This window comes from Mauremys reevesii, linkage group 14, assembly GCF_016161935.1.
Source record: "Mauremys reevesii isolate NIE-2019 linkage group 14, ASM1616193v1, whole genome shotgun sequence".
Taxonomy (NCBI): Eukaryota; Metazoa; Chordata; order Testudines; family Geoemydidae; genus Mauremys; species Mauremys reevesii.
Window position 1 is genome coordinate 31,541,186 of NC_052636.1, and position 22,814 is coordinate 31,563,999.

General features: G+C 48.3%; 1 non-coding gene and 1 pseudogene across 1 annotated transcript; one reads left to right on the top strand and one right to left on the bottom strand.

Moving 5' to 3' along the window:
• The first annotated feature begins 317 nt into the window (after positions 1-317).
• Positions 318-22,814, top strand: part of LOC120381658 — a 236,374-nt pseudogene continuing 213,877 nt past the window's right edge.
• On the bottom strand, positions 7,653-7,724 carry TRNAG-UCC. Its single transcript has one exon. It is a non-coding gene; the product is annotated as a tRNA-Gly (tRNA).

Here is a 22,814-nt window from a genome sequence, read left to right on the forward strand (position 1 = left end):
GTCAGGGAACTCACAGGGACCTCAAGGAAACTACATCCCAGGAGAAAATCCTCACGGAAAAGCGAGAGACTACGTGTAGTGAGTGTGGGAAAAACTTCCACTACCGCTCAGCCCTTATTCGACATGAGATAATCCACACGAAAGAGACACCTTACAAATGCTGTGAGTGTGGGAAAAGTTTCAATCGTACCTCAGCCCTTAGTAGGCATCAGCGAATACACAGAGGAGACAAACCCTATGAATGCCGTGAGTGCGGGAAAAGCTTCACTCAGAGATATACCCTTAACTCTCATCAGAGAATCCACACAGAAGATCGACCCTACGAATGCTGCAAGTGCGGGAAAAGCTTCACTCAGAGATCAGCCCTTATCTCTCATCAGACAACGCACACGGGAGAGCGACCCTACGAATGCTGTGAGTGCGGGAAAAACTTCACCCGAAGCTCAAACCTTACTAGGCATCAGAGGGTCCACACAGGAGAGAGACCTTATGAATGCCGTGAGTGCGGGAAAAGTTTCAGTCACTTCTCCTCCCTCATCTCTCACCAGAGAGTCCACACAGGAGAGAGACCCCATGAATGTTGCGAGTGTGGAAAAAGCTTCTCTCGGAGCTCAAACCTTACTATGCATCAGAGGATCCACACAGGAGAGAGACCCTATGAATGCAGTGAGTGCGAGAAAAGTTTCACTCACCTCTTCTCTCTTATCTCTCACCAGAGAGTCCACACAGGAGAGAAACCCTATGAATGCAGTGAGTGCGGGAAAAGCTTCTCTCGGAGCTCAACCCTTGTCACACATTACACAGTCCACACCGGAGAGAAACCCTATGAATGCAGTGAGTGCGGGAAAAGCTTCACTCATAGCTCAGGCCTTTCTAAACATCAGAGAATCCGTAAAGGAGATAAACTTCATAAAAACCTTCTCTAGAGCTGTCAGGAGATTTTTTCTTTAATTCTTTTGACAGTTCCCAGGTAGTGAGTGTTAAGGCTGTTTGCATCTTTTGCACATTGTAGTCCCTCAGCTCCCACACACGAGTTGCCCACTTTTGAAGCTCGCCCGTCTTTGGGGTGGATCCTGTGGTCCTTTGTATCAACTCCATTGTCCTGCGAGTCATAGGAGTGTGTGTCCTTTCTACCAGGAATGTCATCACCCCAGGTGGGGGAGATGGGGGGTGTCTTCAACCAGCTACATTGAGATAAAATCTACGTGGGTCTCATCACTGTGGTTGCCATGGAGTTAGCTAGCTTGAGTTCACTTTCCTGATGTAATAAGACAGCTATTCTTGCAGTAAAGACATGGGCTATGGATAGTCAGTGGGGTTATCTAGCACATTTCCTCCTGATCTGACCTAATCACCGTCACATTTCCTTGTCTAAACAAACCTGGAGATTCAGATTTGTACTCCTCCTCCCAGTGCAAAGTTATTGTTAGAGACGTCAAGTTCCTCTTTGAGGAGAGATTGTCTCATTCCCAGTTGTTCTCACATTACCCTGGATTGTGCAGAACAGCAGTTATTTTGTTGACTTTTTTTTTCCTCATTTAAAATATATTTAAATATGAAGAAGAGCTGGAGCAGTGTCAGGGAAATAAGGGTCGTTTTAGGTTCTGTGACACTGGAAGGAGATGGGGCGACTCAGACATTCCATCCTTCCCCATCACCCCAGAACTGTTACCTTGTGCCTGAGCCATGCACAGTTCACCCCTTCGTATTCCTTCGCTTCCCAACGTGTCTGGTGGGGTCATGTTCTTGGCTGTCCATGCTTGGGAATGGTGCTTGTACACGTCTTTGATCCTAAATCAGAGTCAGTCTGGCAGGAGATGAAAGTGTCAGAGTTGGAAGGGGATTTCAAATGGATCCCAAGCACCGTTTAAATCCCCTTTTCCCTCAATGGCAAAGCTGCTTCTGGGAAGGTCGGCTGTTTTTTCTCCCGTTATGAAGGTGCTAAAACTCCTGTAAATAACACTAATGAGAAAGGTATCAGAGGGGTAGCCGTGTTAGTCTGGATCTGTAAAAGCAGCAAAGAATCCTGTGGCACCTTATAGACTATCAGACTTTTGGAGCATGAGCTTTCGTGGGTGAATACCTGCTTCGTCGGATGCATGAGAAAGCGCTGGATGAAGCAGGTTTCAGTGGATCATGGGAGAATCTCTCATGCTGATTCTGAGACATCAGATGTAACCTAGTCTGGAATTTCACTTTAAATTAAAATGAAAGTGTCTTCTACCTCTCTGAGATATGGGTTTTCTATCTTTCATGAAGGCTCCTTGGTCATATAACTGCATGTTAATTTTGTTTGACAGAATGTAGCTCAGATTTTTTGGGAAATTTCAGACAAATTACCATTTTTTTACTTCAGGTTTGTTTTTCCCGCTATTCCTGCATGATGACATGAAGAAAATTCAAATGCAGGTCAGTCAACAGGAGACAATACTCCAAGCTGTTGAACATATTATCAAAGAAACAGTCGTATGTTTAAATCTCCACTCTGAAAAGGTGAACAGCAGCAGACCCCAAATGGGTGCAACTGACCGAAGTAAGTGCACATGGTCACAGGATAGTTGAGTTGTTTAAGTCAATATTGTCTCAGATGATCCAGGGTTAGAATTCCACAGCAAGTGATTCGGAACTAGGAAAGCGCCCAGGTATTTGGTTCCCAAGGTATTTGTGACCCAGTCCCTACAGGAGGTTACTGCTGAAGAGATCTCCTAGCTAATCCCAACATTTGGGAAATGCTGTCTGTGATGAGGTGCATCCACCCTGCACTGGCACTGCTAGGGTTAACTGCGCCATGTGGGCTGAAGAGGCCACACCCCCTCACCCGCTCTGGGCATGCGCCGACTGGAGACAGAGTATAAACGGGAGCAGCTCAGCCTGGGCGGACTGGGAACAAACCTATGTTGTTGGCACAGAGGGGCGGGGGGAGAGCCCAGGGCTAGGGTGGCAAGGTGCTGTGGGGGTGGGGGGAAGCCCAGGGCTCAGTTAGCAGGCTCCTCTGGCGGGGGACCCCAGGGCTGAGGGTGGGGGCAGCCAACATTTTTTTTCCTTGGAACGGCAAAAAACCTAGAGCCGGCCCTGCCTCCACGCACCGTGAGGTAGGTATGAGCGGATCATTATTATCCCTACTTGAAAGAGGGAGAAGCTAAGGCTGAGAAAGGAGAATTGACTTGTCTTAGGTCACACACCCAGCCAGTGGCAGAGTTGGGAATAGAACCCAAGAGCCCTGATTTTCAAACTTACCATCGGATCTTGAATTTCAGACAGTGAATGACCTGAATAAAGTGCTCTGATGAGCTCCAGACCAACAACAGTGATAGTAATTATTCAGCAAGTATTTGAACAGCTCACGATTCTCCTTAACGTTGCAGTTCTCCTCAGAGACCATTAATGCAGAGAAGCAGCAAAATTCATCAAACATAGAACTGGTTCTGACTTATTTCCTTGCTCTTAAAAGAGAACACCAAGGACCTGAGTCTCCTCCCTGTCAATAACCCCCTGCTCAGCCAATCAGGGATAGAGACTGAGGATGGGAGGCTGAGGGTTCTCACCAGTGAGCCCAAAGGATGGCCCAGGTCACTGATGGGATCACTGCCCAAGCACTATTTCAGCCCCATATTTTTGGGTGGACCTCCCACAGTGGGAGCTGCAGAGCACTGCCCCGCAACACACACACGCGCACACACACACACCCTCCTGGTGATTCTAAGGGACAAAATCCCAGGTGCAGAATAAAGTTCTGCCTCCTTAAGCTCGTGTTTTCCATGCCTAGAATTCAACTGTCACCAGATGGATCAGACTGAACAGGTTTCAACCACTTCTCTGTAATATGAGCTGCAAATATAGAACAGTGGTCACAACGGTGATCTATACAGTTACAGATTATGTCAATAACATCACAGTAGGTGACACGGCATCAGTGAGACTGATACTGGAATAGCCTCCAGTTTTGGTGTCCTCATTTGAAAAAGATGTTGTGAAATTGGAGCTGGGGCAGCAAAGAGCCACCAAATGTTCTGAGGGCTGGAGAAAAATGCCTTATAGTGAGCTATTGAAAGAGCTCAACCTGATTAGCTTATCAAAAGAAGATTGAAAGGTGACTTAATTGAAATGCCTTAATGGAGAGAAAAGATTGGGTATTTAAGGGCTCTTTAATCTAGCAAAGAAAGGCATAAGAAGACGCAATGGCTGGAAGGTGAAGAAAGACAAATTCATATTACAACTAAGGCACAAAAATTCAACAGTGAGGATGATTCACCACAAGAACAAGCTACCAAGGAAAGCGATGGATTCTCCATCTCCTGATGTCATTTCATGAACACTAGATGCCTTTCTGGAATGTGTTTGCCCCAAAAGTAGCTATTATGTCATACAGGAGGCCTTTGATATGCAGGGGGTCAGATTAGATGCTCTAATGGTCTCTTCTGGCCATAAAGTCGACTAATTTCTGAAAAACTGAGTGTAGCATTGGGAGCAGCGTCTGATGTTTCCCTGTCTAGCCGGCTTGCTGCCTAGAACGAACACTCCTTGAGTGGGGTGATCCACAGGGAGTAGCTCAAACCTGCAAAGTGCCTGGCCAGGGGCAGGACGTTAGCACAGCGAGGGAGGGGTGTGGCAGTGACATCACAAAGGCCTTTGGCAGAACCTCAGACTATTGGTCAAAGACTATTGGTGGGGAGGTGGTGACCTCACAGAGAGATGCTGACATCAGCCAGGCAGGACAGGGGCGAGGGGCCAGGGAAACCTCAGAGACCCCTGTGGCTTTGCTCCAGCAAGTCTCCTTCTCCAGGTCTCTCTTTGAGGACTGAGAGAGTATTCGGGTTCACGGACGTGAGCGCCAGGAGGAACCTCTTTCAAGTTTTCTCCTTCCCTTTTAGTGATTTTACTGGAAAACAGCCATCCCTGTTTAGAAGGTAAGAGCCTCCTGGAGGTTTGAAACCTGTTCAGTCTGATCCATCTGGTGAGAGTTGAATTCTAGAGATGAAAGACACGAGCTTAAGGAGGCAGAATTTTATTGCACACTTGGGATTTTGTCCCTTAGAATCACTGGGGACATTGGGGTTTGTCCTTTTTGTTTCCTCCATCCCTCCCTCCCTCCTTTCTCTTCGTCTCTTGCTTCTTTTGTCCTTTCTCCTGTTCCCCTCCCAACATCAGGGGTTTTTCTCCTGCTGATAACAGCTCACGTTAACTGATCACTCTCGTTATAGTGTGGATGGCAACACCCATTTTTTTCATGTTCTCTGTGTGTATATATATCTTCCTACTGTATTTTTAATTGCATGCATCCAATGAAGTGGGCTGTAGCCCACAAAAGCTTATGCTCAAATAAATTTGTTAGTCTCTAAGGTGCCACATGTTCTCCTTGTTCTTTTTGCAGATAAATTAATGGAAGTTATGTCCATTAATGGATATTAGCCAGGATGGGTAAGGAATGGTGTCCCTAGCCTCTGTTTGTCAGAGGGTGGAGATGGCTGGCAGGAGAGAGATCACTTGATCATTACCTGTTAGGTTCACTCCCTCTGGGGCACCTGGCATTGGCCACTGTTGGCAGATAGGATATGGGGTTGGATGGACCTTTGGTCTGACCCAGTATGGCCATTCTTATGTTCTTATGAAGGGAGGGGCAGAGCCCTGTGGCAGAGTTTCTGTAGTGTAGTGATTATCACATTTCCCTAACACGCAAAAGGTCCTTGGTTTGAAACCAGGCAGAAACCTGATGGCTTCCTTTTCTCAGCTCCTAGTGGCCTGTCCCTGCTCCTGTAGGAACAGCAGTGATTTCTATGCTAAGTAGGTCTGTTATACTTCCCCTGCTCCCACTTTTGTCTCCTCTCCCTCTCTGAATACCTGTGAAGTGGCTTTCCCCCTCCCCCTCCCACTCCCTCCTGCAATGCTTGTGGGATGAAGGGGCTGGTTGAACAGCTGGAAGATCAGAAGAGCTCCTAGATAGACAAGGTGTCTGGGACTCTAATTAGGCAGCGATCACACACCCAGAGCATGGACATTGCCCAAGGTGGAGTGTGACCCACCAGATGCAGCCAAGTCATCTCTAGTCGCAGGCCATGAGGAGCAGGTCCTTAAAAGGGGAAGGGGCCCTGTGCTCAGGAGTCACTCACAAGCTTGTACCTCCAGTGAATGCCCTTCGCCCCGACCGCCTGGCCAGTGGTTCGCTGCGTTACATTTCATTGTGCCTCGGGAAGACTTACCCTCATCGCACCGTCCATCGCGGCGCTGGGGGACACTTACCTGGCAGAATCCTGACATCTCCAGTGCCGAGCCAGTCCTGGGAGTGTGAGTATGTGTGTGTGTGTGTAACACCCGCCTTCTTTTGAGTTTAGCTGTCAGTATAACAAACGTGCTGCTTTCTGCCAAACTCTGGTGGGTCATTAGTCCTCCCTACGCTGACTAGCTGGCCCTATTTCGGGTAACACCTGCGATAACCCCAACCCCTGCAGGACAGAGGGTGGTGAAATGAGCTGAGAAAGAGCCTTGGCCTCAGCAGGGGAAAGCTAGAAGATCTGGGCCAGTCACCTTTTGGAGCCTTGTGGCTTGGTCTCCTCTGCCCTGGGAGGTTGGCTGGTGGAGGCCGGCTCTTCCTGCTGGCCTCCTCTGCGTGACTTGCCAAAGGAGGAAGTGAGGCAGGAATGGGGCAAAAGAGGAAAGTCGAGCTGAGGAAGGCAGGTCAGAAGCTAAGCGCTTCAGTGCGGCTAAGTGGGGTTAGTAGAGCATCACCATTCGTTCTGCAAAGCCGGGGGAGGTGCGGTTGGCTGCTGGGAGGCAGAATCCTGTGCCTGCCTCTTGGCTTCCCAGGGGTGGCTACTTGCAGCCCAGGAGAGGAAGGGGGGCTCTGGTGAAAGGACGACAAGCAAAGCTCTGGGAGGAGATTTGGGTGTGGGGTGCGGGCTCTGTGCTGGGGGAGGGGGTTGGGGTGCAGGAGGGGTGGTGCTTACCCCGGGCACTGCAGCTCCCAATGTGACCGGTACACACAACCCTCTGGCAGCAGCTCCTAGGTGGGTGGGGCCAGGGGATCTCCATGTGCTGCTGTCTGCAGGCGCTGCCCCCAGAGCTCCCATTGGCTACAGTTCCTGGCCAATGGGAGCTGCAGAGTTGGTGCTCGGGGCAGGGGCAGCATGTGGAGACACTCCCCCCACCCCAGGGGATGCTGGGACATGCCAGCCACTTCTGGGAGCGGCACGGAGGGACGGAGGTAGAGTGGGCAGGGAGCCACCTTAGTGCTTCTGGCACATCTCTGCACACCCATTGCGGGAGGGGAGCAGAGGGCCTCCATGTGCTGCCTGGGGTAGGGGCAGAGCACGGAGCTGCCTCCCCTCCCGGGTCTATTCCAGGAGTGGGTGGGTGGGGTCTTTTGGCCTGCAAGGTGCAGCAGGTCAGACAAGATGATCACACTGGTCCCTTCTGACCTTAAAGGTTCTGAGTCTAAAAGGGAGAGGGAAGTAAAGGATTTTTTTTTAAATATAAACCAAACATCATAATACCTGGATGACTCCAACTGCTCATTTTACGGTCTTGCCCCTTTCTTTGTCCCCTGTGTGTTTAATGATCTGGTAGGATGTGGGACATTGATTCTCTCATTCCATTGATAAACTGATACAACGGGACTGAAACTAAACCAGTTCCTGGCCAAGAAAAGGGCACATCCCTGCATTAGCTAGGAATTGAACCCAGGTCAACTGCTTGGAAGGCAGCTATGCTCACCACTATACCACCAATGCATCTGGGGAAAGTCTCTAATTCTTCACACTTGGTGTCTGGTCACCCTACTGGTGAGGCAAATGTCTCTGTGGTCTCTGCCATTCATGGTGGGGAGTTTCCCCACTGATAACAGTTCTTGCTGGGTTGGGGAGGGGAGAGAGAAGAGGCGTTTATTCTGTTTCATTCCTCTCCATTTTCTGTTCCCCCCCCCTTCCCTTCCAGGGTCCTCCCTTCCATTTCAGACTGTGCAGTGACACCCTCCCCGCACCCAGGACTCTCGAGCCTCTGGAGCAGCACGATCCCATGAGAGCCTCAGTGACCAAGGGTCTTTTCCAACTTCCAGGAGGCCCCAGCTTGAGTCTAAAGGAAGCTCTGTTCTTTCCTGGGGATCCTCTCTCCCTTCCTGGAGATCAAGGTCATGAAGCCTCTGCCTTGCCTCCTGGGTCTGAATTAGCGTCCCATTTCCCATGATCTGCTCGAAAGAAACAAATGTTTCTAACCCAGGTGAGCGGCGTTAATTCAGCTGGAATCCTTCACCCACATTCCTTAGGAGATACAGACTCTCTGTGATACGGACTGACTGGGGTTCATCTCTGCATGTCCCCAATGGGGAAGGAAAGACACTGAGGGGGAAGGAAGATGATGGACAGAAGGAGTCAAATGGGGCTAGACCAGAATAGGACATTTTCTGCCTGTTAAAATGTACTAGACTCTAATTGCTTAAAACAAAACAAAAACCCGCCAGCTTCTGTTTGAACCATCAGCTTTTCACAGAGCAGCCAAAGTGGTGAAGCACAGACACACATAACCACCGACAGCCCAAGTTTGGCTAAGAAGCACCTATAGTGGCTCATGCAGGGGGAAATACAGCTGTGGGTGTGAGTTCAGGCCTCACCCAGAGCATTGGTTTTCATTAGCCACGGAGCTTCCCCTACTTGCTTTGTCTCAGTCACATGGAAAGTGCCATAGGAGGGTGATGAGAGTAAATTCTAAACTCTGAAATGCGGCGGTTGGCCCAGAGATTGGGATAAGGGGTTTGAAGAGAAAAAGCTCTGAGTATAAAACCAGACAGTCTCCAGGGGCAGGTTCGGTACAACGCCTCAACAGGGAGCCATTTGCGGGAGGGGGTTTCACTCCCTCTGTTCAATGTCCTGAGAGGTATTTGAAGATGAAGATAACGCCATGGCTAACAGGTGACTGGCATGTCCTGGGTTAAAGAAAGGGACCTGGGTTAATAGTCGGAAGATTTGTGTTACCGTCACTGTCTGACCCCCCTTCAGTGCGGAGCAGGTGTGTACGTTGCTGTGTGGAACGCAGAGACTCCTGCAGAGCAGGGGCAGCTGTTTCCATGGCAGAGAGCCTGGCACTTAGGAGACTTTCTTGAGTTGCTGTTTTGAAGCAATTCAGTAAAATAATGGTGGAGCTACACTGTCCAGTCCAAAATTTCAGCCACCCCTGGTGCAAAAACGCTATTTTAGGATCTAAACAGGAGGCTCCCGGCACTAGGACACCTGACCCGAGAGCTCAGAAGGGGGTGTAAGAGCTGCTGACTCTGAGGGTCCCGGGCTAAATCCACTTGCAGGGGGAAGTGTTTTGATTTATTTGATGGATAATGAGCACCAGCTACCAGGGGAGAAGCCCTGAGAGTCGCTGCCACTCCAGCTGCGGCCCCCTCCCCCGAATTCTGCCTAGGGCGCCAGAAACCCTGGCACCGCTCCTGGCTGTTCTTATGTTCTAACTGCTGTTATGAAAGAGACGATCTTTCCGGCTACACAGAACTGAAGAAGGGTGCTGGGTTAGCTCCACAGCTTGTCTCTTTCACCAACAGAGGTTGGTCCTCTACAAGCTCTTACCCTCACCACCTTGTCTCTCTTGAATAGCGTAGCTGGAGTCGAAGTATCTTAGATCGATTTACCTCTCGTCCTCACAGCGCAGAATCGACGTCTGCGGCTCCCCCTGTCAACTCCGCTACCGCCGTTCGCACTGGTGGAGTTCTGGAGTCGACAGGAGCGCTTTCGGGGATCGATATATCACGTCTAGATGAGATGCGATATAACGATCGACAAGAAATCAATCGCTACCTGCCGATACAGCGGGTAGTCTAGATGTACCCACAAAGCGAAGCGCACATGTTCCATGATTTCATAGGGCAGAGTTTTATGCAATAGGGAACTTTCCCTGTGTAAATTTGACAGGTGGATCAACACAGAGACACATTGTGACCCTTCTCAGGGAGCTGAGGGCTGTGAGTCTCTTGTTGCCACCTATAATAATAATAATTAGAGATATACCAATCTCCTAGAACGGGAAGGGACCTTGAAAGGTCACTGAGTCCAGCCCCCTGCCTTCACTAGCAGGACCAATTGTTGCCCCAGATCCCTATGTAGCCCCCTCAAGGATTGAACTCACAACCCTGGGTTTAACAGGCCAATGCTCAAACCACTGAGCTATCCCTCCCCCTGACCTACCACTAGGAAGAGGGAGTTTTCCATTTGGATGTTAGTGACCAAACTCACCAGCCTGCTGGAACTCAAGCACCCTCCTCTGAGCTACAGCAGCCACCCTAACCCTGAGTTCCTTCAATGTGTCCCCCTCTGGGGTCCAGCCCAGATCATCAGATACCTGGTGAAATCCCAGATCCTCTCTTGCCCAAGTATCCCAGGTTACTAGTTTTACTGTGGCCCATTGCTACTGTATCTCACACAGCACCTGAGTACAGTTATCGAACAAGCAAAAAATTTATTTAACAACGGATAGAGATTTAAACAAATAAACATGAGTGATGGAAACCAACTGTTACCACTAAACAAAGGCAGAAAATGATAGAATAGAAAGACCAGCACAAAAAACAGAGAGAGGAACAATAAGATACTAAAAGGACAATGCTTGGAATTCTCCATTTCTCTCAGTCTTTGGATTGATGGGTACTAGAGCTGTAGCAACAGTTGAGGAACCAGGGTAAATTAAATCAAATTAACTTTTCAAGATTAGCCATCATTTCCTGTACGACTAACAAAACACAAAAACAAGACAACTTTCAGTTTTCCAAAATAATTCAGATTATCACAGTCTCTTACTCTTTAACTAATAACTTCCCCTATCATTTCATTTTAATTGGTAACAATAACATATTCAAAGATCACAAATTCTTGTCATATATGTTAGTTTTCTTTTAATCCCCATTGCCAACAACTGAACCCTGGTTCTTGTTGTGGTTTGTCCCAACGTAGGTCCCAACCACTTCTGTGAGTGCATATATCTCAGGATCTTCTGCCATGTGTGTTGGTAGAAGGGGTCTTCTATGTCGGAATGTTTGCATCATGGAGAAAAATACCTCTCTTTTCACACTTTTTAATCTTTCAAAGTAGGAGGAGGTAGAGAAGTAATGTAAATGCATAAAACACAAGAGAAACCTCTCTGGTCTACACTAAAGACATTTATCGGGATAACTATATTGCTTAGGGGTGTGAAAAATCCACACAGCTGAGCAATGTAGTTACACAGCCCTAACCCCCTGTGTAGATAGTGCTACATGAGCGGGAGAACTTCTCCTGCCAACATAGCCACCGCCGCTTGCGGGGGCTGGACTAATCAAGTCTGATGGGAAAAATCTCTCCCATTGGCTTACAGCATCTGTTATAGCAGTGCTACAGCAGCACAGCTACATTGGTGCAGCTGTGCCAACATCAGCTTAATTGTGTAGCCACAGCGTCAGACACAAAACCATAGAATCAGGACTCAACATGTGTGTATCCGGAAGTCTGAAACTGGAGGCTGACAAATTCATTGCCTCATTGGTTACCATCATTTCTACAGCCTGAAAGTCCTTGTTACCCAACCAGGCAGCCAGTTTGGGATCACAGGGAAGGACTGTCCTATGAAGCACTCTCTCTTTGCATCCAAACAGTGAAGGATGACTGTTCTCAATCTAACCCTGGCATACTTTGGAAGTGTAATCAGTGACACTGAACTAGGAAGTGGAGTTATAGAAACAATTTTCCTTGGGTCACCATTGCTTCCTTTACTGGGGTGGAAACCAAGAACTGGGTGTGGACTCTTGGATGGGGTAAATCCTTGGTCTTGGATGGGGTAAATTTACACTTCTCTGAAGTAGAATCCTTTACAAAACCACTTAAAATCTCAGCAGTGTGAATGAGGAATGGCTTCCTGAAACATGCCCAGCTTTTCTTTAATTCGGTGGCACAGGTCCAGGGAAGGGACTGGATACAGGCCTGGATCAGAATCTTCGTTAGTTACCAGAGCTGGAGATTCTATTCAAACATGGCTATTTTTCTGACAATATTACATTTTCAACACTGGTTTCATTTTATACACATCTTTAGCACCTACAAAGGATAAATTCGACAAAAACTCCGCTTCTATTTCCTCAACATCTGTGTCATGAGGGGCTGCATTTCCCATAGCATAGGATTAGCTAGGAGAGATCTTCTGTAGGGCCTGGGTTACAAATGCTTTGGGAACCAAACACACGGGCATTTTGCCTAGTTCAAAACCACTTACCATGGAATTCTCTTCCCAGATCATTGGAGACAATATTGCCTTAAACAACTGAAATACACTGTGATCAGATGCACTTCCTTCAGTTAGTTGGGGTTCTGCTGTTGTTCACCATTTCTGAGTGGAGATTTTAAATCACTGCTGTTTCTTTGTTAGCCTGTCCAGTAAATTAGAGAGTTCTCTCCTGTTGATAGAACTGCACTTCAGCTTTCTCCATGTCATCATGGAGAGATGGGGAAAAAGCAAAGCTGAAATCATAAATGAGGACTTTAGCAAAGGGTCATTGTCTTAAATCCTTCAATAAATCTGAGCTACATCCTATCAAACTGAACTAATATCCAATTGGGTGACCAAACAGCCTTCAGGAAAGATAGAAACCCACATCACAGAGAGACAATACATGACAAAGAAAGCGTCAAGTGAAATTCAAGAGCAGGTTACATCTGATTATTCAGTATCGGGACAAGAGATTCTCCCACCACATTCTCCTCTGATCCATTCAAAACTGCTTCCCTCATCCCTGTCTCAATAGTCAGTTATGTTATTTACAACATTTTTAGTATCCTAGGATCCCCATAATGAGGGGAAAACAGCCACCTTGCCAAAGTGGCTTTACAATAGATGGAACCTGGGATTTAAACTCCAATAACACTGTATTTGGGATCCATTTGAATTCCCCTCCCAGGTCTTTGACACTTTCATCTCCAGTCATAGCGACTCTGATATAGGATTAAAGAAGTCAAAACATCATCTGCAAGCACAGACAATGGAGAATGCTTCATCACATGACACTTTGAGAAGTGGATGGATAGAATGTGATGAAGATACCTTTTGCCTGAGCCAGGCAGAGTTTAACAGTTCTGCAGTGATGGGGAAGGAAGGAATCTCTGACTCACCCCATCTCCTTCCAGTGTCACAGAAGCTGAAATTATACTTTTTTCCTGCCCCTGCTCCTCTTCATTTACATATAATTTGAAAAATTCCCAATATATCTGCTCTTCAGCACAACCCAGAGCAACATGAGAACAACTGGCAAGGATACAATCTGGATCACTGGTGACTCTAACAATAACTTTGCAATAGGAGGAATGGTATAAACGTGATGCTCCCTGGTTCCTCATAGGAAGGGCACACTCCAATTACTTGTGGGACAATAGAAAGGACAAATAGGTCCATCTCAAAAGAAGGTGAACTGCAAAAGGCAAAAATGGGCCACTCATCTGGACAAGCTGAGGGATAATGGTTCTGCACACAGTTCAAAGAGTTTTAAAAGTTACTATGTGGGAATCAGGAAAAGTATTAAAGAAAAGAAAGTCTTGATAGCCCTAGAGATTTTTACAATGTTTATCTCCTTTGCAGATTCTCTGATGGCTAACATGGGTTGAGCTGCGATTGAAGGTTTTCCCACACTCACAGCATTTATAGGTCCTGTCCCCTGTGTGGATTCTCTGATGTTGAGAAAGGTGTGAGCTGCTAGTGAAGCATTTCCCACACTCACGGCATTCATAGAGCCTCTCTCTTCTGTGGATTGTTTGATGCCTAATAAGGTGCGAACTGCGATTGAAGGTTTTCCCACACTCACAGCATTCATAGGGCCTGTCCCCTGTGTGGATTCTCTGATGTAAAGAAAGGGCTGAGCTGTGAGAGAAGGTTTTCCTACACTCACAGCATTCATAGGTCCTGTCCCCTGTGTGTATTCTCTGATGTTTAGAAAGGTGTGAGCTGCTAGTGAAGCTTTTCCCACACTCACTGCATTCATAAGGCCTCTCCCCTGTGTGGATTCTCTGATGTACAGAAAGGGATGAGCTGTGAGAGAAGGTTTTCCTACACTCACGGCATTCATAGGGCCTGTCCCCTGTGTGGATTCTCTGATGTTGAGAAAGGTTTGAGCTGCTAATGAAGCATTTCCCACACTCACGGCATTCATAGGGCCTCTCTCCTCTGTGGATTGTTTGATGCCTAAAAAGGTGCGAACTGCGATTGAAGGTTTTCCCACACTCATGGCATTCATAGGGCCTGTCCCCTGTGTGGATTCTCTGATGTTTAGAAAGTTGTGAGCTGCTAGTGAAGTTTTTCCCACACTCACGGCATTCAAAGGGCCTCTCTCCTCTGTGGATTGTTTGATGCCTAATAAGGTGCGAACTGCGATTGAAGGTTTTCCCACACGCACTGCATTCATAGGGCCTGTCCCCTGTGTGGATTCTCTGATGTACAGAAAGGGCTGAGCTGTGAGAGAAGGTTTTTCCACACTCACTGCATGTATTTTTTCTCTTTCGCCTGAGAATATCCTGCTGTGTTGTGGTTTCCATGAGGACCTTCTGAGTTCCCCAACAGGAAATAAATTTATCCACTTTCTTCCCTGGCTGGTTTCCTTGATCTGTTTTTGGTCTGTGCTGAATCTCCCAGGATTTTCCCTGCTCATGACTCCTGGACACATTCCTTTTCGATCTTTGAGATAATGCTCTGTTTTTACCCACTGGCTCAACATTATCAGGCTGAGAATTCTGCTCCTCTTTCTCACATGCCATTGCATCACCTGCTGTGACAGAGACAGAAACCTCAAACAGGGATGGAAAGGGGAAGACCAAACAGAAACAAGTGCTGAGGACAGGTCAAATAAAAATCAGGAGCTGAACTCCCCCAAACTCTTCCACCAGATAGGAGAGAGGAGGGGGATGAATTCAGCCTTCACATCCCATCCAAATACGCAGGGGGAAGGAAGGAAGCCACTGCCTGGTGTCTGCTAGGATCTGTAGGAATCCATGAACTATATTTACCCTGAGGATACGACCCCTGCTAGGGATAATAATGAACTGAGAGACCTCCCCAAGGGCTTTGTTGGGCATTCCAGGTGTTTCCTTCAGGCACTTACAGATTCTGAGGTGATTTAATGTTTCCTCACCTGTGCAGGGAGATCTCAGAATCTCTCTTTCCTCTGAACCCTGGAGGTCTGGGACCCATGGCTCTTCCCCTTGTTCCAGCTGGGAGATCGCATCACGCTGGAAAACTAGAAAGCCTGCTCAGATGAAAGAAAACAAAGGACTTCAGTTGATTTCATAAGACTTGGTCATAAAAAAACATTCTATTCATTTAACTTCAGTGCTTAGTGTGACTTGGTGGGCCAGGGGCAGTTCTCACAGAAAATGCCAAAAAGTTAGGGCAGGCTGAAAAAGGGAGAGCAGATGCTCCCAAAACTGCTGGTTAACACTGAAGTTAAACTCACTGACCAGTCACAAACACGGGTTATCGAGAAGCTGAAAAAAGAAATCACACGGCCCCCTTTATTGCATCCCAGATCTCTGACTCCCAATCAGCAACTAGGTCCAGTACAGTGAGAGGTTATTTAAAAACTCTGCTCACATAAACAAAGTGTTCCTCTGACCCCAAAGGCTCAGCCACATCACCAGGTCAGTATAGGTTTGGATATTACCCAAAATTCCATCCTTCCAGACAATCCTTTAGCATCTAAACTAAAGGTTTAAAGGAAAGAAAGACAGAAAGAAGTTAAATGGGAAAGCAGTCAGATAAATTCCAAAATGGATATATCAGGTTCTTAGCAGTATTGGTGAGTTGCTGGCTTGAAAGTCCGTCTGGAACACATCCACAGCTTAGATGGGTCATTCAGTCCTTTGTTCCAGGGTTCAGTTTGTAGAGAAGGTGCTCCAGAGGTAGGAAGGGGGATTGAAGACAGAATGGAGATGATGCAGCTGCCCTTTACATTCCTTTTGCCATGTGGCCTGTACTTCCTGAGTCCCAAACACAAGCTTCACAGCACGTGGCATGGAAAAGCCTTGAAGTTCTCATTACACAGGCATACCCCGGCATGTCTTGCTGACTCAATAGGTGTATCCCCTTGGTCCTTTCCATGGGCTCATTGTACAGCTGATGAACCTCAATGGGCCATCAAACAGGCTAGGCAGTGTTGATGCTAATATGTCTGGGGGTGTCACCCAGAAACACTGCACAAGTCTGGAAATACAGATATACCCTACATATCTATAACTCACAATACAAAGGTGATACAAACATAGAAACAAAATTATCATACGTGGAAAATCATAACATTTTCACTGACATCTGGCATGGCATATCTAGCATGATTCATTGCAATTTTATCAGATTATATTATTATTTTTATTATTAATACCAAAGTGTCTCACAATTCCATACAGTGTCACACTTGGTAAACCAGTGAATTTCCAGGACTAGTTCCCCAGGTCCTTGAAGATGCCGAACACTGTGCTTATGAGGGATTGAAATACCCACATATCTGCTGGGAACACACACTCAGACAGTGTGTCAGTCTACACCCCTATGTTCACTCTTCTAGAAAATTATGATCAATTTTGTACACAGTATGGCTTGTGAGGTATCATTTGAAAATGCATAATCTACTGAATATTATCCTCCTGTTAAAATGTGTAGTAACACTGTATGTAAAGTTATGAGATTTTACTGTATGATATTACTGAAAAAGTTACAATTCTGGGGAACACCCACAGAGCAGTTCCTCAGAGACAGCAAGGCAAACAGCTGGTCAAACAGCCATTCTCCTGCAGGGGGAAGGTGTGAAGAAGACATTTACATTCCATCACAGGGACCTCTTGAAGCTGTTGTGGAAAACGACCACACGATTGATTTTGAATCAGCTCAGCCTGAGGCTCTTTTCTTGGTTAAAAGTGCGCAGGGGGCAACAGCTATTGGAATTCTGTCCCCCTGAGCTAAAAATCACACAAGCCTTTTAAAGCTTAAAACCCCAAACAATGACACATACGTTGCACTTTAATTTCCTTATTTGGAATATATTGCAAAATATGATGCAGGTCAAAAGCAAGCTGAACAATCAGTTTCCCATATTCAGCCTTTCCTGTTATTGTTATTACACCTGGTGATATGGGAACAAGACTCTGCATGTCTCAAGAAATGTCACTACCAACCTAGGCCATTTTCACATGCTGGGGTGCAAACCAGAGCAGTGAGGTGTTGTGTCATCTGTAATCCTGGGTGAGATTCAGTGTTCTGCTGCTGGAGATCCCCTGTATGGATACTCCCAGCCAGCATTCAAGGACGCACCGAGAGGTTCAGAGACAGAGAGAGTGTCCTGGGGAAGCTGGGAACAGGAAGCATGGGCCGGTGGGGTTCAGTGGAGAAAGGGAACAGGAAGGGCAGGGATATCACTGAATGCAGGATCTCAGCAGTACTAGATGTCAGGATAGCACATAGTGCAGCCCATTGGAAAAATAATCCCAACTATACATACAGAATGATGGGGTCTAAATTAGCTGTTTCCACTCAAGAGATGGATCTTGGAGTCACTGTGGATAGTTCTCTGAAAACATCCACTCAATGTGCAGCAGCAGTGAAAAAAAGCGAAGAATGTTGGAAATAATTAAGAAAGGGATAGATACGACAGAAAATATCATATATCATATTTGTAAAAACAGCAAATGAATCCATGATACACCCACATCTTGAATACTGCATGCAGATGTTGTCGCCCCATCTCAAAAAAAGATATATTGGAATTGGAAAAAGTTCAGAAAAGGGCAACAAAAATGATTAGGGGTATGGAACAGTTATGCCAGACCTAACCCCCAGTTTCACTTGAGCAAACAGGAGCTATTTGACACTGTGCGATATGGCTCCTGTGCTCTGTTCCCAAAGTGTTCTGCAGCAGGGGAGGGTTTGTGGCAGTGTGTGTGTGTCACTGGCATATTGAGGTGATGCAGAAACAGGACAGAGTAGAGGTGGCATTGTGGGGCTGGTGTGAACTTTATCTCTTCATTTCCCCTTCCAAGAACCGAGGGGACAGGAACCCTTACCCAGTGAGGTCACAGTCTCATAGTTCTCCTTCATGACATCCCAGTAGAGGGCTCTCTGAGTGGGGTCCAGCAGAGCCCACTCTTCTCTGGTGAAATGCACAGCCACCTCCTCGAAGGTCACCGGCCCCTGAAAGAGCAAGAGTCCAACACTCAGGATCTCTTTCCCCACTCACAGCCCCACTATTTGTGGCAGAGAGGAGCCAATCAAATGGAAGCTCTGGGTGGATCGCAGTCAACAAAGTCCCACCCCCACCCCGCTCAGCGTATCCAGCAAATACCAGGGTGAGGGGACGAAGAGAGAGCCCCTTGTCTCTCCCAGCAGATCCATCACACACCTACTGGCCACCGACTGATACAGGAGATGGAGCCCCTAGCAGGGTCCAGGAAGAGCTCCCTGGTAGGAAGCCCAATAACCTCCTCCTTGTTAGGAGCGGAATATGAAGGGAGAGGCAGCTCCAATAAGCCTGACTCATGGGTGCCCCCTTCATATCTCACAGCAGCCGCTGGTTAGTGAGGTCAGGCTCCAGCACTGGGACTCTGGTCAGTTTAACTAGCTCCATGTAGGTGGGCTATTTTCTTTCTTCACAAATTAGGGCATTTCCACCTCCCAACCTCCTGGGTCTGTTCCTAGAATCTAGGCCACTTATTAAATAACTCCCAGCAGGTTTGCCACACCCTGGCCTCCTCCTTTCCCCACGCTGTGAATTTTCTGCCCCGCTCCAACCTCCAAACCAGACTGTGCAAACCTTCCCATCTCCGGTGTATTTGCTGTCCCTCTCCTCCAGCAGGAACCCACCAGCAATCCCCCGATAATCTCTACCTGAACTGACTCCACTGAAGCCATTTCTTTTCCCTGTCCCACGTCAGGCTGGGATGACCTGGAGCAAAACATGGACGCCATTCTGCAGCCTGTCTGGGGGAGAAGGGCAGTTGTGGGCATTTCAGAACAGGTTTTAGTTAATTTCACATCAGAATTCCCCCAGGCCCTTTCCCTGCAGACAGACACCCTAGATCCTGCCATGCTGGGAAATGCTAAATCTGTTTATTACAATGTAGACCTGGCCCCTCCTGCCAGCTAAGCCCAGACACATTTTTAACCTCCCTTCTCCCTCTCCTCACCCCGTAACAAAGTCTCTGAACACAAGGCTAGAAAAGAGCAGAACCAAAGGAGTCACTGTGGGGGATTCCCTCGGACACTGACCCCACAGCAGCTACACCCCAGCAGGGGGAATATGGAGTCAGGAACTGGCTTTTCCTCTCTCTGATCCTTTGCTTGTTCACTGGAAAGTGGTTCTGCCCAGGGATGCAGCAATACATGTGTCTGGGTGGACTAGAGAGCTAGAAATCTCTCCCCCAACTCATTTCTCCCACTGCCCCTTTCAGTCTCTCCTTCCCCTGTCCTCTCTCCCTGCCCCTCTGGCTGGGACAGTCCCATTCCTGAGGGCTTTGCTCTCCCAAGGCTGGATTTTCTCCTGGCAATTGCTACAGGGAGGAGAAATGAGGAGGGGCTGTTTGTGCAGAGTCACTTTCTTGCCAGTCCCCAGGACTTTCCCTGAGGTCTTTCAGTTACCTGGAGACTCTGGCTCAGAATTTAGTATTAACAGGGCCCAGGGCTGCCCTAGGGGGCTAGGACCAGCTGGAGAAAGTCATCCCCTGGGCCGGGCAGAGAAGCAGCTTTAATTCAGGTCACTTCCCAGCACAGAACCCCACTGGGGGAGCAGCAGCTGCTAAGCCTGATTTCCCAGATCACAATGGAGGCTGCAGCATCTGACCCAGGAAGCTGGACCCCAGTATCCTGAGCAGAGAGGGACAGAGCGTTTGAGCAGCTTCCCTCCTTTAGCTCTCTGGGGACAGCAGCTAATGAGAGCCCCTCCTCACAGGGAGAATTGCTGATCTCATTTGCCCCACTGTCGATCCGGAGTCACTCCTTGTCTTTCCATATAGTGACTCTGGATTAACAATGGTCTCAATGAAATCAGAGCTCAGAAAGAATGAGTCCAGAATGCTGTGGAAGGGACCATTGTGCGGCAGTGCTGACCCCCTTCCCACCTCCCTCACCCCCAGATCCAGGACAAGGAGTGGACTATCTAGGAGAATGGAACTGGAACTCCCACCTCTTGCATCCGACGAAGTGGGTATTCACCCACGAAAGCTCATGCTACAAAATGTCTGTTAGTCTATAAGGTGCCACAGGATTCTTTGCTGCTTTTACAGAACCAGACTAACACGGCTACCCCTCTGATGAGTGTTTGATAAGTGGCTAGAAAGTTATCACAGTGACTGGACCTAGCCGGGGAATGTCGGGCAGTGCTTGGAGCCAGTATTCTGGCATAAGCTAATCACGGAGAAGAAGATGGGTCAGGAGCAGCCCCCAGAGCCCCAGCCAACCCCCCCCCCCAGATATTCCCTGGGACCCAGCCCCCAGAGTCCCTGGCCAGGGACCTCAGATACCCCTCAGACCCCCACCGGCCAGAGAACCCCCAACAGACCATCACTGCCAGGTTGGGAATCCCAAAGGGTTCCCCCCACCAAGAGACCCCAACAGCCAGAGACCCCCCAAAAGGGACCCCCCACACTGGGAACTCAGTCCCTCACTGCCTGCCTAGGATCCCCACCCTCCAGCAGGATCTGCCCTGCCCTTTGCCTGGCACCCTCCTCCCCTGCGGGATCCCCTGGTGCTTTACAGGGGCACCCCCTGGCCTAGCGCCGGGGATTCTCCCACACACACTCTGTGCACTGGGCACGGCAGCGATCCCAGGAGTCTGCGGGGGAAGCCCAGACAGAGCCCCTGGCACAGCACCAGGCTCCCTCTAACCCCCTGTCCCACCTCCCCAAGAGATGCCCACCCCGGCTGTTCTGCAGCCAACGGCCCCCAGCGATACCCACCTCCAGGACCCACAGCCTCAGGGCTGGGCACATCACAGCCACCCCCTGAAACCCCAAATCTCCAGAAACCCCAAATCTCCAGAACCTGCCCAGCCACCCAGAGGCCTCCCCCACCACAATCCCCCTTCCGCTGCTATCTCCCCACACAGCCCCACCCCCCCCAGCAACACTGTTACCTCACAGTGCCTGAGAAGTGGATAGAAAGTGACCACCGCCCCCTGCTGGCCAGTCACACAGGCAGAGGGAGCCCTGGGGGATGTCTCTTGAACAGGAGAATGGAAGGCCTGGAGGGACAAAATAGGTAAGAAACGTCCATGCCTGTCACTAGCAAATAATGGCCACCATGGATCCACCCCAGTGGTGGCTGCATCTTAGCACTGCGGGAAGCAACTCCTCACAGAGGCCATTTGCCATGGGGTTTGGGATACTTCTGGACCCAGACTGCACTCAGAGTGACGTCCTCATCCCGTGCCAGCTGGAGAAAAGAAAAGGGTCCAGCCAACTCTCCCGTTACCTGCTGGGAACCACTGATCCCCAAACAGGGGGAGGCCTCTGGCTTTGATGTGTATTAAATATCTGGCTGGTCTCTTTCTTCGGCAAACATTTTAACAGAGGTAAAGGAGGGACCAAATGATTCACAAAGGAGACAGGAAAGATGATCTCTGGGCAATTTAACCCCCTGCAACATCCAGGATGGAGAAGAACTCAGGGCAACAGGTTCCCTCGAAGGAAGAAGTTGCTGGGATTTAGAAACACGGGGAACAGCCCCAAACCCGAGAGGATTTTTAACTGACATTTGATAATGATATAGAAAGAGGGAAATCCTGAGCTTTGAGAGCAACGTTCAGAAATGAAAGAGAAAGGGTGGAACTCTGAGAGATTTTGGATCCATTTTGCAAATTATAGAGACACAAGTGGAAAATCAGAGGATTTTATATCAGTTGTTGATAGGAGGTAAAATCTGAGTGTTTCACATCAATATTTGATAAATGAATAAAGAGGAAATGGGCAACATTTGCAAACATTTTATATCCAGGTTCAAGAATCTGAGAAAAGTTGTAAATCTGAGATTTTCTTAGTATTTTATAATTAGAGAGACAGGGGAAAAATCTCAGGGCATATTCAATTAGAAATAGACAACTAGAGAGCAGTGGGGCAAACGTTTAGGTTATTTTATATGAATCTTTGAGATTTGCAAAGCAAATGTGTCACAAACTGCGTATTTGATAACATGAGAGAAAAACATCAAGATCTGAGGGGATTTTATATTGTTGTTAACGAACTAGTGGAAAAGGGGGACTGTTGGACTGGATTTTATACGACTGTCCAATACATAAACACAAAGTAATGGTTCCCCCCACCCCCACCATTCCCATGGGCAGCAGGGAGCCCTTTGAGGAGCTGATTAAAAGGGAGGGGGAGGGGGAGCTGGAAGGTCCCTGGATGAGGGAAAGGGGCAGCAGTGGGGGATGGGCGGGTGACTGGCAACTGATGTTGGGGGCAACTGTGTTGGTAGTTAGGGGGCAGCAACTGGGATTGGGAAACTGGGGTCTGGGCAGTCCCCATGGGGGACACGTGCGCCTCCCTTCCCTGCCCTGGCAGAGACCCGGCATCTCATAGACTATCAGGGCTGGAAGGGACCTCAGGAGGTTTCTAGTCCAACCCCCTGCTCAAAGCAGGACCAATCCCCAACTAAATCCCCAAATGGCCCCCGCAAGGAGTCAGCTCCCAGCCCTGGGTTTAGCAGGCCAGTGCTCCAACCACTGAGCCATCCCACCCCCACTCCAGGGGCAGCCATGTGCTGGGGAATGACTCAGGGCAACAATTTCCCACCTACACAAGGACAAATCGCTGCAGATAAAACGGGTGGGAAAATGCTCCTCA